The sequence below is a fragment of the Spermophilus citellus genome, assembly GCF_964194105.1.
Source record: "Spermophilus citellus genome assembly, chromosome: 17".
Lineage (NCBI taxonomy): Eukaryota > Metazoa > Chordata > Mammalia > Rodentia > Sciuridae > Spermophilus > Spermophilus citellus.
Genome location: NC_138199.1, coordinates 43,700,481 through 43,714,435, shown reverse-complemented (window position 1 = coordinate 43,714,435; position 13,955 = coordinate 43,700,481). Strand labels below are relative to the sequence as shown.

Here is a 13,955-nt window from a genome sequence, read left to right as displayed (position 1 = left end):
GAGCCCCGACTATCCTTAGAAATGCCCGGGAAATGGTAGAGCTGGCCACAGAATGCTGGGGGTGCAGAGCCAAAAAAGAGGAGGGAGACAAGAACACACTCTGGGGCCTGGGGACATGCTACATGTCAGAACAGTTCCCACTAAAGTCCTTAAGTTGGTCTTGTCCTTCAGGATGGAAAGGGGACTCTTTTATTTTTTTCCAATCTGGGCCCGAGTCCACTGCTGCTGGCTATCAAGATGGTTCCCACCATCTTTGAGGAAACACTCATCTCAGAGCAACTAGGGGTGGGCCCCTCAAGGTGATACAAGGAGATGAGCAATATAGTTGGTATTTAATATTAAGAACACATAAGGGCAAATATTTGGCCAAGTGTTTATTTGCTAATGGACCTTTTTTAAATGGTTGAATGGAGCCCAAGTGTCAGCATGGGGAAATGGCTCTCTGCAGTCACGAACTTGAGGAGTCTTTGCTTTTTTGGCTCTGGAACTCCAGCAGGCTCTGGCCTTCAACTCCCTGTCAGTCAGGGAGCCTCACTCTGGCACCTGCTTCTAGTGAGATCATTGCTTCACATCCCCTCCAGGTTCTCATGCCCTCCAGCCCAGCACAGAGCATCGACCCCAGGGGGGATATTCTCCATTCTCCAGGTATGTTATCAGGAGCCTTGATGAGGATCTCTGAGCATCTCTCTGCTGACAACCTGTGCTTTGTCCTCCATCTGTCTTTCCTTCTCCCTTTCATTCTTGTTTTTTTCTCTCCAAGATGAAGTTCAGTGATTGTGAAGAATATGTCTCTTACAATTGACTCTGAACATTTGGAAGCAGGAAGGGTGGGACCTTGTTTGGCCAAGGGGTCTCCAGAGTGCACCTCATCTCTCTCCAGAAGAAAGCTCTTCAGCATCCCCTGTGCCAGGCTCCATTCCTCATCATGGGTCATGCTTCCAGTGTAGGAAATTATCACCCCCCACTTTACAGATGAGTAAACTGAGGCTCAAAGTTGTGCAGGGGTTTGCCTAGTTGGAAGGTGGCAGAACAAATTGAACCTAAATTAGTTGAACTCTGAAGTCCACACTCTGTTTTACTCCTGCCTCCGGCTTCCTCAGGCTTTTGCCAATGGCCATGGTGCTGGACGTCCTAGCACAAGGAACCAAGTCTGTGAATGTCCCATGGGAGGATCTGCAGGAACCTAGCCCTCATGTCAAAGCCCCTTGACCTCAAGAAGGGTAGGGAAAGAAGCCCCAACCCCGACTGACTCCCTAGACAGCAGGCTACAAAACCCCAGGACACTTGAGGGGCACAACCTGGTGTCCGCTGCTGTTGCCACCTGCTCTTCAAATTCATCCTGCAGAAGGACACAGGCAAACCAGAAAGAGAAAGCTGAGACTCCACCCCCCCCCAAAAAAAAAAGAAAAAAACTGCCCTACTTCCCTCTAGAAACATTCCTCGCTCCCTCCCAAGTTCTCACCTGCGCTTCCGAGATCACAGACCTGGATGAGGATCCTCTGGGGCACGTGACTGAGAACAATTCAATGCCATCTCTGAGCTTCAGTGACCCATCTCTGAGGATCGTGCCTCCAGGCGGCCTGTTAGCTAAGAGACCTCTAGCAAGACAGCACTGGCACTAAGCAGTCACCCAAAAGAGGGAGACCCCTCCCCCCACACACCAACACACAACTTCCAGTGAACCCCAAATGTGAGTGCCCTGGTTCCTAAAAGAGAAGGGAAAGTCCACACCTCCACACCTCCAGCCTGAGCCCTCTCCACCCCCACCTGCCCGTTTGAATAGTCAAAGCCAGTCCTTTACCCCCTTGCAACTCTGCAAATTGCAACCAAACAAGACTGCTCATGACAGGCGGCCCTGGAGTGTGGCCAGATTCCTGAGGGTGAGAAAAAATATCACACTAAATCTCCAGGAGACAGTCCCCAGAGAGAAACTGCTCCTACCCAGGAACCCTGCCTGGCCTCTTCCCGGCCTGGTCTGAGAGCTGGGAAGCCCTTTTGGAATGAGGCACGGGAGACGCAGGGGCTGCATTCCTCAGGATAGGTCAGGGAGACGCTGAGGGGCTTCTTACTCCTCATCCCACAGAAGGGGAAACTGAGGGTGGGAAGAGGTGACCAATGGAGCCCGGGTCACAGGACAATTCAGGATCAGTTCTCTGATGCCCATTTCCAGCAGGGAGGAGCTGGACCAAGCACACTGGGGCTGAAAACTAGTGTTAGCCTTGGAGAAAAGAGAAATATGCTTCAATTATGCAAATTACTAAATTGGACACATTTTTGGTTGGGTATGAGTTTTAAAAAGAAATATTTCCTTAGCAAGGGTGAGCAATCCAACAGGAACTGTGCAAAAAAAAAATTCTCCTTTTTTATAAAGTTGCCTGCTCCTTCCTCCTGTCTTCCCTCTCTGTCTCCAACCCCACACATGCACTTGTTCTGCAGTTGTTTAAATGGAGGTTGGGAGGTGAATAAAACAACAAGTAATTAAAGTAATGCCTCATGTTTGTATTTTTTCTAACACTCCTCTCTCTTATTTGAGCATTGTTAGACTTCTGGATCACGTTGTAGGTTTCATTACCCACATAAAGAAGAAACAACCAAGTGATGGTCATTTTCCCAGTGCCACACAGCAACTTAGTATTAGAAAGAAAATTCTAGTCCAAGTGGTCTCTGACATGAAAAGCCTGTGCTTTTGTGGAATTGTAATTCTGCATTCTATTCTGCGGCTTACCCTGTGAGTCTCCCAGCAAGGGCCTGGCCAGACTTTGCCCAGAACTTCTTAATTTCCTGTATTTTTAGGAGGGAGGGACAGGTCTAGAAATGTAATTGCCCTGATTTTTGTGTGTTGCTTTACAATGGATATAAGTTCTGAGAAATTAATGGTGGTTAAGCAATTTCATCATTGTGAAAACAACACAGGCAGTTGGTATATATATATATACTAAGAAGGTGACAACATTACCTGTCATATGATCTTATGTGCTCATCGTCATGTATGCAGCCCAAGTCTGACCATGATTATGTGGCACATGGTTGCATATGTCTGTGCATATGCATGTGTGTATGTAATAAATGTTCATATATATACTATTGAACTCTCATATGCATATAACTACATATGTGTTTATATACAAATGTGTATAAAAGACAACTCTTTTGAGATCCATAAAAATATAAGAAGGAAGAAAATAAAAAAGAGAATCCACAAGTAGAAGAAGAATGGTGTGTAAAGGAGGAAGAGAAGAAAAGGGAGAGAGAAAATGCAGAGTCAAAAGAAAATATAGAGAAAGCAAAAATGGAGACATACATCTCTACTCAGCAAAATAGACAGTCATGCCATGTTGAAGCCACCAACTTACTAGAAATTCTCAGAAAATGCTTCTTAGGCCTGAACAGACACTTCTCAGAGGAGGACATACAATCAATCAACAAGTACATGAAAAAATGCTCTCCATCTCTTGCAGTCAGAGAAATGCAAATCAAAACCACCCTAAGATACCATCTCACTCCAATAAGATTGGCAGCCACTATGAAGTCAAACAACAACAAGTGTTGGCGGGGATGTGGGGAAAAGGGTACACTTGTACACTGCTGGTGGGGCTGCAAGTTGGTGCGGCCAATTTGGAAAGCAGTTTGGAGATTCCTGGGAAAGCTGGGAATGGAACCACCATTTGACCCTGCTATTGCCCTTCTCGGACTATTCCCTGAAGACCTTAAAAGAGCATGCTACAGGGATACTGCCACATCGATGTTCATAGCAGCACAATTCACAATAGCTAGACTGTGGAACCAACCCAGATGCCCTTCAATAGATGAATGGATAAAAAAAATGTGGCATCTATACACAATGGAGTACTATGCAGCAATAAAAAATGACAAAATCATAGAATTTGCAGGGAAATGGATGGCACTAGAGCAGATTATGCTTAGTGAAGCTAGCCAATCCCTAAAAAACAAATACCAAATGTCTTCTTTGATATAATGAGAGCAACTATGAACAGAGCAGGGAGGAAGAGTAGGAAGAAAAGATTAACATTAAACAGAGACATGAGATGGGAGGGAAAGGGAGAGAAAAGGGAAATTGCATGGAAATGAAGGGAGACCCTCATTGCTATACAAAATTACATATAAGAGGTTGTGAGGGGAATGGGAAAATAAACAAGGAGAGAAATGAATTACAGTAGATGGGGTAGAGAGAGAAGATGGGAGGGGAGGGGAGGGGGGATAGTAGGGGATAGGAAAGGTAGCAGAATACAACAATTACTAATAGGGCATTATGTAAAATTGTGGATGTGTAACCGACGTGATTCTGCAATCTGCATTTGGGGTAAAATTGGGGGTTCATAACCCACTTCAATCTAATGTATGAAATATGATATGTCAAGAGCTTTGTAATGTTGTGAACAACCAATAAAAAAAAAAAAGAAAATGCTTCTTAGGCCCAAGAAGTGTGGGTCCATCCAGTGAGGGCTCCTTGTTGATCTGCCTTACCTCTGTGACTACAGACTCTTCTTTTGTGCCTGCTGGAGGGGATATGGGAAGGATGGGCAGGGGCTGATGGACCTAGGGGTTCAGCCCCAAGAATGCTGAACAGTTACCTACCCTTCTTCCTGAAGCAGGTGAGGACATTCTCCAACTTAGAATGTAGAGGCTTCACCTGCAGGTGCCCACATCTTATCAGGTTCTCCTGGGCCTGGCCTGAGGTTGGCCTTCCCCACTCTCCTTGTATACCTGGAGATGTAGACCCGTATCTTCATTATGCCTCGGTTTCCTTGTCTGTAGATTGAGCTACTGACTTTGACTGTTCAGGTGCCTGTAACAGAACGCCATAGGATAGATAGCTTATAGACCACAGAAAGTTGCTTCTCAGGTTCTATAGGGTGGGAAATCCAAAATCAAGGCAAGGGATTCAACATCTGGTGAGGGCTTGCTTCCTTGCTCACAGATCGCCATGTTTTTGCTTTATCCTCACATGGTAGAAAGTGACAATGGCGTCTCTTATAAGGGCACTAATCCTAGTAATGAGGCCTCCATCCCCATATCCTACTTACCTCCCCAACATCCTGCTTCTAACACCATCACTTTGGGGGTTAGGTTCCCACGTGAGAATTGGCGGTTTCATCAACACTCTGTCTATGGCCAGAAGCACCTCACTGGCTGTCCTGAGGATTAAGTGACTGTGCAGATGGGAGGTGGCACTGGGCTGTTGCTCTTATTGCGACTTAGGCTGAACCCACTTCCTCGGGCCCAGAGCTGCAGCTTTTGTGAGGAGCGAGGTTCCTGAAGTCTCCGTGGGAGGCTGAAGATGCCCTGGTTAAGTCCAAGTAGGTCAAAAGTGAGACTCTTGGCATTCGGGGCATGACTGGCAGGGGCAGGGGTTCATTTAGATGATTTTACTGCATACCTACTATGTGTGTGTTCCCAGCTATGTGCTCCACAAGGACATTACAAATAAGGGACACAAGCTAAGCACTCAGTTCTCCTCCTCAGACTACCCTCACGGGTTCACAAAATACATATACGATGGTGTGAGGGGGAAGGGAAGAAAGAGAGAGAGAGAGAGAGAGAGAGAGAGAGAGAAGTGTCACAGTAGAATGGGTAGAGAATAATGATGGGAGGGGAGGGGAGGGGGGATAGGGAAGGCAGCAGAATACAACTGACACTAGGATTGCTGTATGTGTACACATGGATGTATAACCAATGTGATCCTGCCATCTGTACACGTGGAAAAATGAGAATTCATACCCTATTTGAATCAAATGGATGATATGTCAAGATCATTGTATCGTCTTGAGCAACTAATAAAAAAAATAAAATGAAATAAAATATTGCTCACATATCTGTCTGTCTGTCTCTAAATAAACTGCCAGCGCCTTGCAGACGGGGCTCTGCCTCCCTCCTTTTCGCTTCCCATAGCACCTAACATAAAATAGGCGCTTAACAAACAACCTCTGGAAAATAGCCAGCGAGGACACAAGGGCATCCCCGGGGCGGGTGTCCCCGGGAGACAGGGGAGACTTGCCCATCTCTGACTACCCTCGGAAGCCATGAGCAGCATCTTAGTCAGGTCAGAGGAACCAGAAACACGGAGGCCATCAGATGGGAACTGGACTCCCTGAATCCTCAGTGTTATTTGAGTTTGTTTCCTCATCTTTCCTGGAGCTGCTGGGAGGTGGGCATGAATCAGAGGGTGGCACTGGGCTCACCGAAGGGTCCCAGCACTCCTCCCCCACCCCCTCTCTCGGTGCCCTTTCTCCAGATCACAATAGGACAGAGCCTGACCCCTTGTGTTCTCTAGTTGGCAACAAACTCATGAAGAAAAAAGACTCCAGGTCAAGCCAAGGAGCCACCAGCTTCATCCTTCAGGAATTATGACCTCTGGGAGGGGTTTTTTTTTTTTAAGTTTTTATTTTATTTTATTTATTTATTTTGGTACTAGGGATTAACTCAGGGGCACTTGACCACTGAGCCACATCCCCAGCCCTATTTTGTATTTTATTTAGAGCCAGGGCCTCACTGAGTTGCTTAGCGCCTGCGTGGTAGCAGAGACTAGCTTTGAACTCGTGATCCTCCTGTCTCAGACTCCGGAGGCCCTCTAGGAGTCTTCCAGGAACACCTTGGGAGTATGTTGCTTTACATTTAAGGCATCGGCATAGAATACTGATGGTGGTCACTTGACATAGAAGTCTTGTGATCTCCACCCCAGCTCCACCAAGGTGTGCAGAGCCCCATTTCACAGACAAGGAAAGGGAGCTCTTGAACACTCTACCCAGATTTGCAAGGCTCACAGGGAAAGAACCAGGATTTGAACAAGCCCCTGTGGATCTGTGTGATTCTAAAGTGTATCCTCTTTCTCCCCCACCCCGCGGCCTCTGTCCACATATGTCGAAATGTCTTTTCATTCTCATTAGACACTGTCGTTGGAAGAGGGGGGGGCTGGGAGCAGGGGGGGGGGAGGGGCCGAGGAAAGAGCCCGAGAACCCTATGCCTCTCTGATATGAGGAGAAACATTCCCATTTCATTTTTCACTGTCGATGGTGTCGTCAGAACACAAAGGCCTCAGCCAAACCCCTAAATATTTAAAGAGTAACAGAGCTCCAGATTAAATTAATAGCCACGTTCAAACAGAAGCTGCGACAGGACAATTGCCAAGTTCTCTCTGCCCCCATGAGAAAGGGGAGAGAGAGAAAAATATCAGCCAGAGCCTTCAATCCGGAGCACTGAAATCGGATCCCGCAGGGCGAGGCTGTGCTGGGGAGCTTCACACAATCTCATCTGTTCACGTTTCCACTCAGTCGGCTGCTTGCTCACTGGGCTCACGGCTCACGGCTTCCCTCCAGCGACAATGAATTGGTACCAAAGTGATCTGGACTGTTTTGACACCAAGCATCAATTCCACAGCCTCGGTTTTCACCCACAGATCAATGGTGCTAGCTCATTACAAGGCCAGAGCAAGTGTTCCCATCAGAATGGAAACTTTCCTCGACTCGGCCTTGGAAAAACAAAGAGAGAGGGGCAGTCGGGGGCTAGGCTCAAGTTAGTGGAGAACACTCACGCACATGGGACAGAACCCAGAGAGGGGAAATGTCACCGAGCCGGGCTGAGCGGTGCAGTTCCAGCAAGAAGGTTTGGGCAGCTGATGAGGCTGCGTGGTCTCTGGCTCAGAGCCACACACAGGTGCCCCCCCACAGAAACAGCCAACATCAGGGAGAGAGCAGCAGCCTGGGTTTGCAGGAGGTGCAATCAAGCCATAAGTCAAAGCTGTGGGTTAAAAGTTAAACTAGGCCACCAACCCCTGTCCTGCGATGAGAAGGTCACCCCCATACTACATGCAACACCTACCATACACCGGGACCCAAGGCAGGTGTGTTGTGCCCTTCCCCAGCTCCTTCTACCAATGGCCAGTATAAGAAACACCATCCACTTATTCCCAGTCCATGACCCCTAAGGGAGGGGCAATAACTATGGCCCATGTCAAGTAAAGTTGCTCTCCTAAGAGTCTTTCATCTTTTAAATAGATAACATGAATCTTACAAATGGTGTTTTCTGCTTTATTTAGGCCAATCAGAAGCTGAGAGAACAACTTACCAATTTTTTTTCTTTTCTTTTCTTTTCTTTTTTTTTTTTTTTTTTTTTTTTTTTGCTACTGGGGATTTAACCACTAAGCTACATGCCCAGCCTTTTTTAATTTTTAGTTTGAGAAAGGGTCTCACTAAGTTGCTGAGGCCGGCCTTGAGCTTGCAATCCTCCCACCTCGGCCTCCTGTAATGCTGGAATTACAGGTGTGCACCCCTACGCCTAGCTTACCAACAAATTTTAATAATTGTGGGAGGCTCCAAGTTGTGTGTGTTTGTGTACCAACATGGCCCTAGCTTCCTATTCCTGTTCAACACTTATTTTCTTTTTGTCATGATTTCTCTAATGTACTACATCTCTTTTAGAAAGGCTCTCTTGTCTCCTTCCTAGAAAGTGGAAGGGAATCAAATCAAGCCATCATTTAATAAAAGAGCCAAGCGCAAAATTTGGTTTCATCCTCGCAAGATCCTGTTGCCATAGCGATCATGGTCCTCATGTTTTGGATGAGAAGAGACAGGCCCAGAGAGAGCTCCAGTCACTTCTCCAAAGTCACGCAGCTAGTAAGGGACTTCAACAGAAGGCTAACCCGAGTTCCTCTCACTTCAAAGCCCACGCTCTTTCCACCGTCCTGCGCTGACAGACAATCCCCCGATAAAGCTTCCCCTGGCCTCCTGTTCTACAGGGGGGAGTCTCAAGGTCTCAAGACCTTCCAGAATCCAAAAGTAGAGCCATAGAACCAGCAACTGCTCCCATCTCCCCTTTCACCCAGGATAGGATGAGAGGACACAGGTGCAGGCTCGGGCTCATGTCCTCCTTGCCAGATCAAGCCAGGCCAGTCCTGAGACGGCATGTCAAGGGTCTTGGCGCCTTCATTCCAGAGCCCGCGTGTGCTAGGAGAGAAGCCTGGTGCATGTGTTTCTGATTTGCATGCATCCCGCCCGGTCTCCACAGAGCCATTCCAAGTCCGAGAAGCTGCGGGAGACTTTTTTTTTTTTTTAACACCCCTCCCTTTTCTTCTTCCTATCCCTCTCTCTCTGACAGCTTTTCTCTTTGAATCAGACAACTAAACTCTGCCAAGTGAAAATGTAACTCAAACCTCAAAGGGCTCAACAGCGGCTAGAAACTCTCAAGGCATGATCACCCCAGAGATGCCGGCAGGGCTCCCACTGGGCATGGCTCTCTGCTGGCTAGAGGTGGGGGGTGCTGCCCTAGTCTGGGTAAGCTTGATCATGCATCTCAATATTTTTCCCCCTAAAGGTAGAAGTGATCCCTCCCCTTTAGAGGTGAGGAGAAGAGGCTTCAGAGTTAAGAAGACTTCCCTTCATTTAGTGTCCACCATGTGCAGAGTACCCCCTCGTGTCTATGTCTCTGTCCTCTACCTGCCCAAGGAGACAGGTGGGAGGCAGGCACCCTGAGGTCTAAAGAGGTTTCCATCTTTCCTTCATCACACAACACCCAAGAGGTGAAGTCAGAACTCAAACCCAGGACTGTGTTATTCCAAAGTCAATTTTTTCCCACCCTACAGTAGGACATCAGGGGGATTGGGGGTGGGGGGCTCAAGAGGTGCTGGCAGGGAAATGGGTTCACACACACAAAACCACCTGGGTGTTCCTCCTAGAACACCACAAACAAGAGGCAGCAAGCTGGGGTGGAGTCCACAGACCTGCCAGGGAGCACTTGAGTGGTCCAGGCAGGAGCACCCATTCAGAGATGGCTTCCTCGAGGAGCTGATCCTGGGCTGACCAGGCTGGGTCGTGCAGGACAGGAGATCCCCCTGACACAAAACCAAACTGAATTAGGTCAGAGTCCTATGTCAGCCTTTGCCCTGAGAATCACAGCTTCCCCCCACCCTGCTCCATCCCACCCTTTATTTCAACACTGGAGGGCAATGGCCTTGGAGAGGTCAAGGAACCCTAAGAGAATTTGGTGAGAGCTCCCCCTACCTCAAAGACACAACAACACAGAGTTATATACATGTAGCCTCCCACTGAAGAACCCTGATCTAATGCATTGCTTTGTGGGTGTCGACTCTTCGTAGTCCAGGTATCCAGGTATATGAACCATCCAAAATGGCTTCCATTTATTTCTCTTTATCACTATCAAATAATTAAACAATAGGGCTGGAGTTGTGGCTCAGAGGTAGAGCGCTCGCCTAGCATGCCTGAGGATTTGATCTTCAGCACCACATGAAGTAAAATAACGACATTGTGTCCACCTATGACTAAATAATACATATTTTTTTAAAAATAATTAAACAATAAATTGTATGCTAAGCTCCACAAAGTTATTTAAGCTCTGTGAGCATGACAGGCAGCTTCTAACATGGATCCCAATGGACCTCCCTCCTCGAATTCACGTCCTTCCTCATCCCCGCCCCTTAAGGTGCACTGGACCTGGTAACTTCTAATGAATAGAACATGGAGGCCCCTTCTAAGGTTAGGTTTCAAAATGATTCTGGCACCTACCTTGTTCACCTTCTTTTGCCACCTTGCTTGCTGACTCCTATGGAGGCCAGTTGCCATACTGCATGGAGAGGACAACCTCCAGCCATCAGCTGTCAGTCCAACAGCCTGCAAGTTGTTCAGTTCTACCAACAACCTCCTGAGTGGGATTGGAAGCAAATTTTTCTACCGGTGCCTTGAGATGAGAGTGGTCCCAGCTCTTGTCCCAGTATCAAAGACCCTGAGTCAGAGAACTCTGCTAAGCTAGCCCGAATTCCTGCTCCACAGAAACTGTTAAAATGAATATTTAATGCTGTGACCACCAGTTGAGGGGTAATTTAATAGAAAGCCAGAGATAACCAATAATATCCTCTGATATTCTATGAACATCTGCTCTTTGCAATGATTCTAAGGAAAAGAGATGAATCAGATCCATCCCATACTCTTGGATGCTCCCAATTTGTGAGTCAGCTTGAAGAACCAATCGATCACTATAATTCACCTACGTTAACATTACAGTAAAACTATTATACGTTGACAGAGTAAACAAACTATAAAAATCCATTGGTCAAGGCAAGGAACACGGACAAACCCAAAGTTAAGGGGAGGGGGAATATACCCCACCCCTTTAATGGAGGAACTACAAGGTCACACGCCAAAGCATGTAGCTTCAGGAAGGAACAAAAAATCCAGGCTCCAAATGCAATCACTCCAAAGGGCTTTGGCAGTTTAGGAAGACCAAAAAAAAAAAAAAAAAAAAAACATGTACATTTAATGTATGCATCAAGAAGACACTGGAAGGAAATGTATCAAATATTGACACAGGATGATGAGGTATCCCACACTTCTTCTTTGTATTTTTTTCCATCTCCAAATATTCCACAATGAGCATGTTTACACTCAAAGTAAGAAAAAAAAATGTTACTAAAAATACAAGAAGGACTCTTGGACCGCGAAGGAAGGAGAAATTATTTCTGACTGAGAGAGCCAGAGAAGGCACTGGCGGCAGGTAAACAGGGCGCTGGCGGTGAAGGATGAGATGTTCTTCATCAGGGCAGGAGTGTGCTAAGGCCATTTTGGATCAAGAGAAGAGAAGCAGCCACTCATCTAGGAAGGGACTTGCTCTTAACTCATTTAGTCCCAGGTTCCGAACACCTATAAAAACTTAAACTGAGCAACATGACTCAGGGTAACTTGGAAATAATGTTCGAATGTTCATTCTATTCACAGAATGGGAAACGTGGGACTGAAGGGGTTAAGCCTGTGATGACAGCACAAGCCCCTTAGTCAGGTGTGCTGACAGCTGACTGATTACTAGTGGTAAACTCACCTTACTGAGGGCAGAGGTGGGAGGAAATGGAAATGATTGGAGGATTTTAAATATATCAGAGACAGAAGGGCCTTTGGAAAGCAGATAGGCCCCTTCATCTTGTTAAGTTGAACAGATGGAGTTGCTGGTATGAGGTCACCTTTGACCTAGGAAAGGAGACACTTCCTAGGGTTCAACCTAATACCAAAGAAGAAACGGAACCCAAAGAGGGTGAGCAATTTTTTGCAATTTTTGCATAGTCACAGGGAAAGTGAGGGGTACAACCAGTCCCTGTCCTGTGTCATTCAAGAGCAAGGAAAGGAGGATGAATGCAACCAGCTCAAGTTCCTCTGGGGGGAGTTTGGGGAAGAGCAGGTCAGTGCAGAGACTCAGGGAGCTTCAGAAATGCTCATCCTGGAGTGCTTCACATTCACCAGCATCATCATTCAAGAAACTGCATCCAGCTGTCTTCTAAGTCCTTCTGCAGATCGAGATGCAGGGCGGTGAGCAGGGGGCTGGGAAGTCCCTTGTGGGCAGGGACAGTATCTCTTCTCTGAGGCGTCTACAGGTCATGTCCCTATTCTAGGTACACGGGCACAGTTCAATCATGTCTGCCAAATTCATTGCCAGCTGTCTCTTCTTTTGTACCCTCTCAGGCGGTGGGGCTTCAGCCAACCATTATCCCTTTGTCCCCTACCCTCCCTGGGTCAGAAGAAGTCTCCCTGATCTTGTTCCATAACTTTTATTTTTAGTTAAGAAGTTTTGAGTGACAGGGAGTGGGGCAGAGAGGAGCAAGGGTAAGGGATGGGGCGGCTGTGGAGGGGATCAGGGGTGGCTCCACTGATCCACTGTTTGTATTGCATTTAGAAAACACAGGTTTTTATAAGAAAACAAGGGGCAAATCCATCCCCAACGGGGGGGATTTGGGAGCAAGCATTAGCTTCCTAAGAGGGCTCACAAGTTTATACTTAGTCTCTCTCTCTCTCTCTTTCTCTCTGACACAAACACACACACCCCTTTCGTATCAAGCACCAGGTTGAGCAGGTCAGAAAGGAATGGTACCATTGTTCCCTGTTTATGCCTGCTTTTCAAGAGGCTGCCCCAGAAAGTGCCTTCTCTACCCTTCCCCTACCTGAAAATGAGATTAGAACTTGCCCTTGATTTTGTCCCAGGACCAGTCCAGCTCAGAATGCTCACAGCAGGGCCATTCAACACGCACTAATCATTTCTTCCTATCTTCCCATGAGATTATAATACTCTGGGCTCTGGCTCCTGGTACAGCCTGACTGTGTTAGGCCCCGACTCGCTCCAGCCACTGCGAAATACCCTGGAAAAAATAGGCCCTGGGAGAAAAGATCTCCTTAGGGAGCTGCAGCCCGCAAACTCCTATTTCACCAAAGTTACTAACAGGGATGGGGGAGGGAGTAGAGGGACTGAGTGGACGTGGAAGATGTCCTTCCTAGGTCCTCTGCAACCTTCAGGAGACTCTGCCCTAATACGGGCTGCTCATCAAGGGGGACTCTTGAGAATTCCTCCTCCCCTTTGACAGGTTCAAGCTAGGAGTCCAGTAGTGGCCTAGTCCCTAGGGAGTCTCAATTGCAAAGTGCCCAAGCCTCTCCTGAAGAGGCCCTTGTCAGCTTCACCTCCTGCCCTCCTCCCAGTTACCTCCAACCAACCTTCAGGCCTGGAACCCACTTGCCTCTCTCTCTGTCTTCCCAGCTCTTGTTTCCACCAAACAGAGCTCCTCCTGAATGTGGCCTGTTGCACGAAAGCCCCAGAGAGAGGTTGCCTCTCTGATTCTTTCCAGCTGTCAGAAGAGCCAGCTAAGAATAACTGCACCCAAAATAGCGCTTGGGATGATTTAGTTGTGGCTCAGCCCAGAGGCAGGTGGATGGACTAAATGACCTCCAGAAATTTCTTCTACTCCTTGTTCATGCAACAAAATATATATATATATATATATATATATATATATATATATATATATATATATATATATATATATATATATTATACACCTACTATGTGCTGGGCATTATGCTAGGTGCTAGGGATGCTTGGAACTTTCAGCCCCTCAGAGTAAAACCACAGACCCCTGTTGGCCCCCACCTCTATTTCTTCCATAATCTGGGTCA

The 13,955-nt window shown here is 47.1% G+C and overlaps 1 long non-coding RNA gene across 8 annotated transcripts; it reads right to left on the bottom strand.

The window, feature by feature from the left end:
- Positions 1–356: 356 nt before the first annotated feature.
- On the bottom strand, positions 357–13,616 carry LOC308635690. Of its 8 annotated transcripts, XR_014019241.1 has the most exons (11): positions 13,520–13,616; positions 10,536–10,802; positions 9,734–9,844; positions 7,837–7,938; positions 5,046–5,304; positions 4,597–4,807; positions 4,436–4,517; positions 3,354–3,382; positions 1,463–3,147; positions 1,299–1,339; positions 357–1,131 (listed from the first exon to the last, which is right to left on the bottom strand). It is a non-coding gene; the product is annotated as an uncharacterized lncRNA (long non-coding RNA). The 8 variants fall into 8 exon arrangements; XR_014019238.1 differs by having other exon boundaries at positions 1,463–3,382; XR_014019240.1 differs by having other exon boundaries at positions 1,485–3,382.
- Positions 13,617–13,955: the final 339 nt, after the last annotated feature.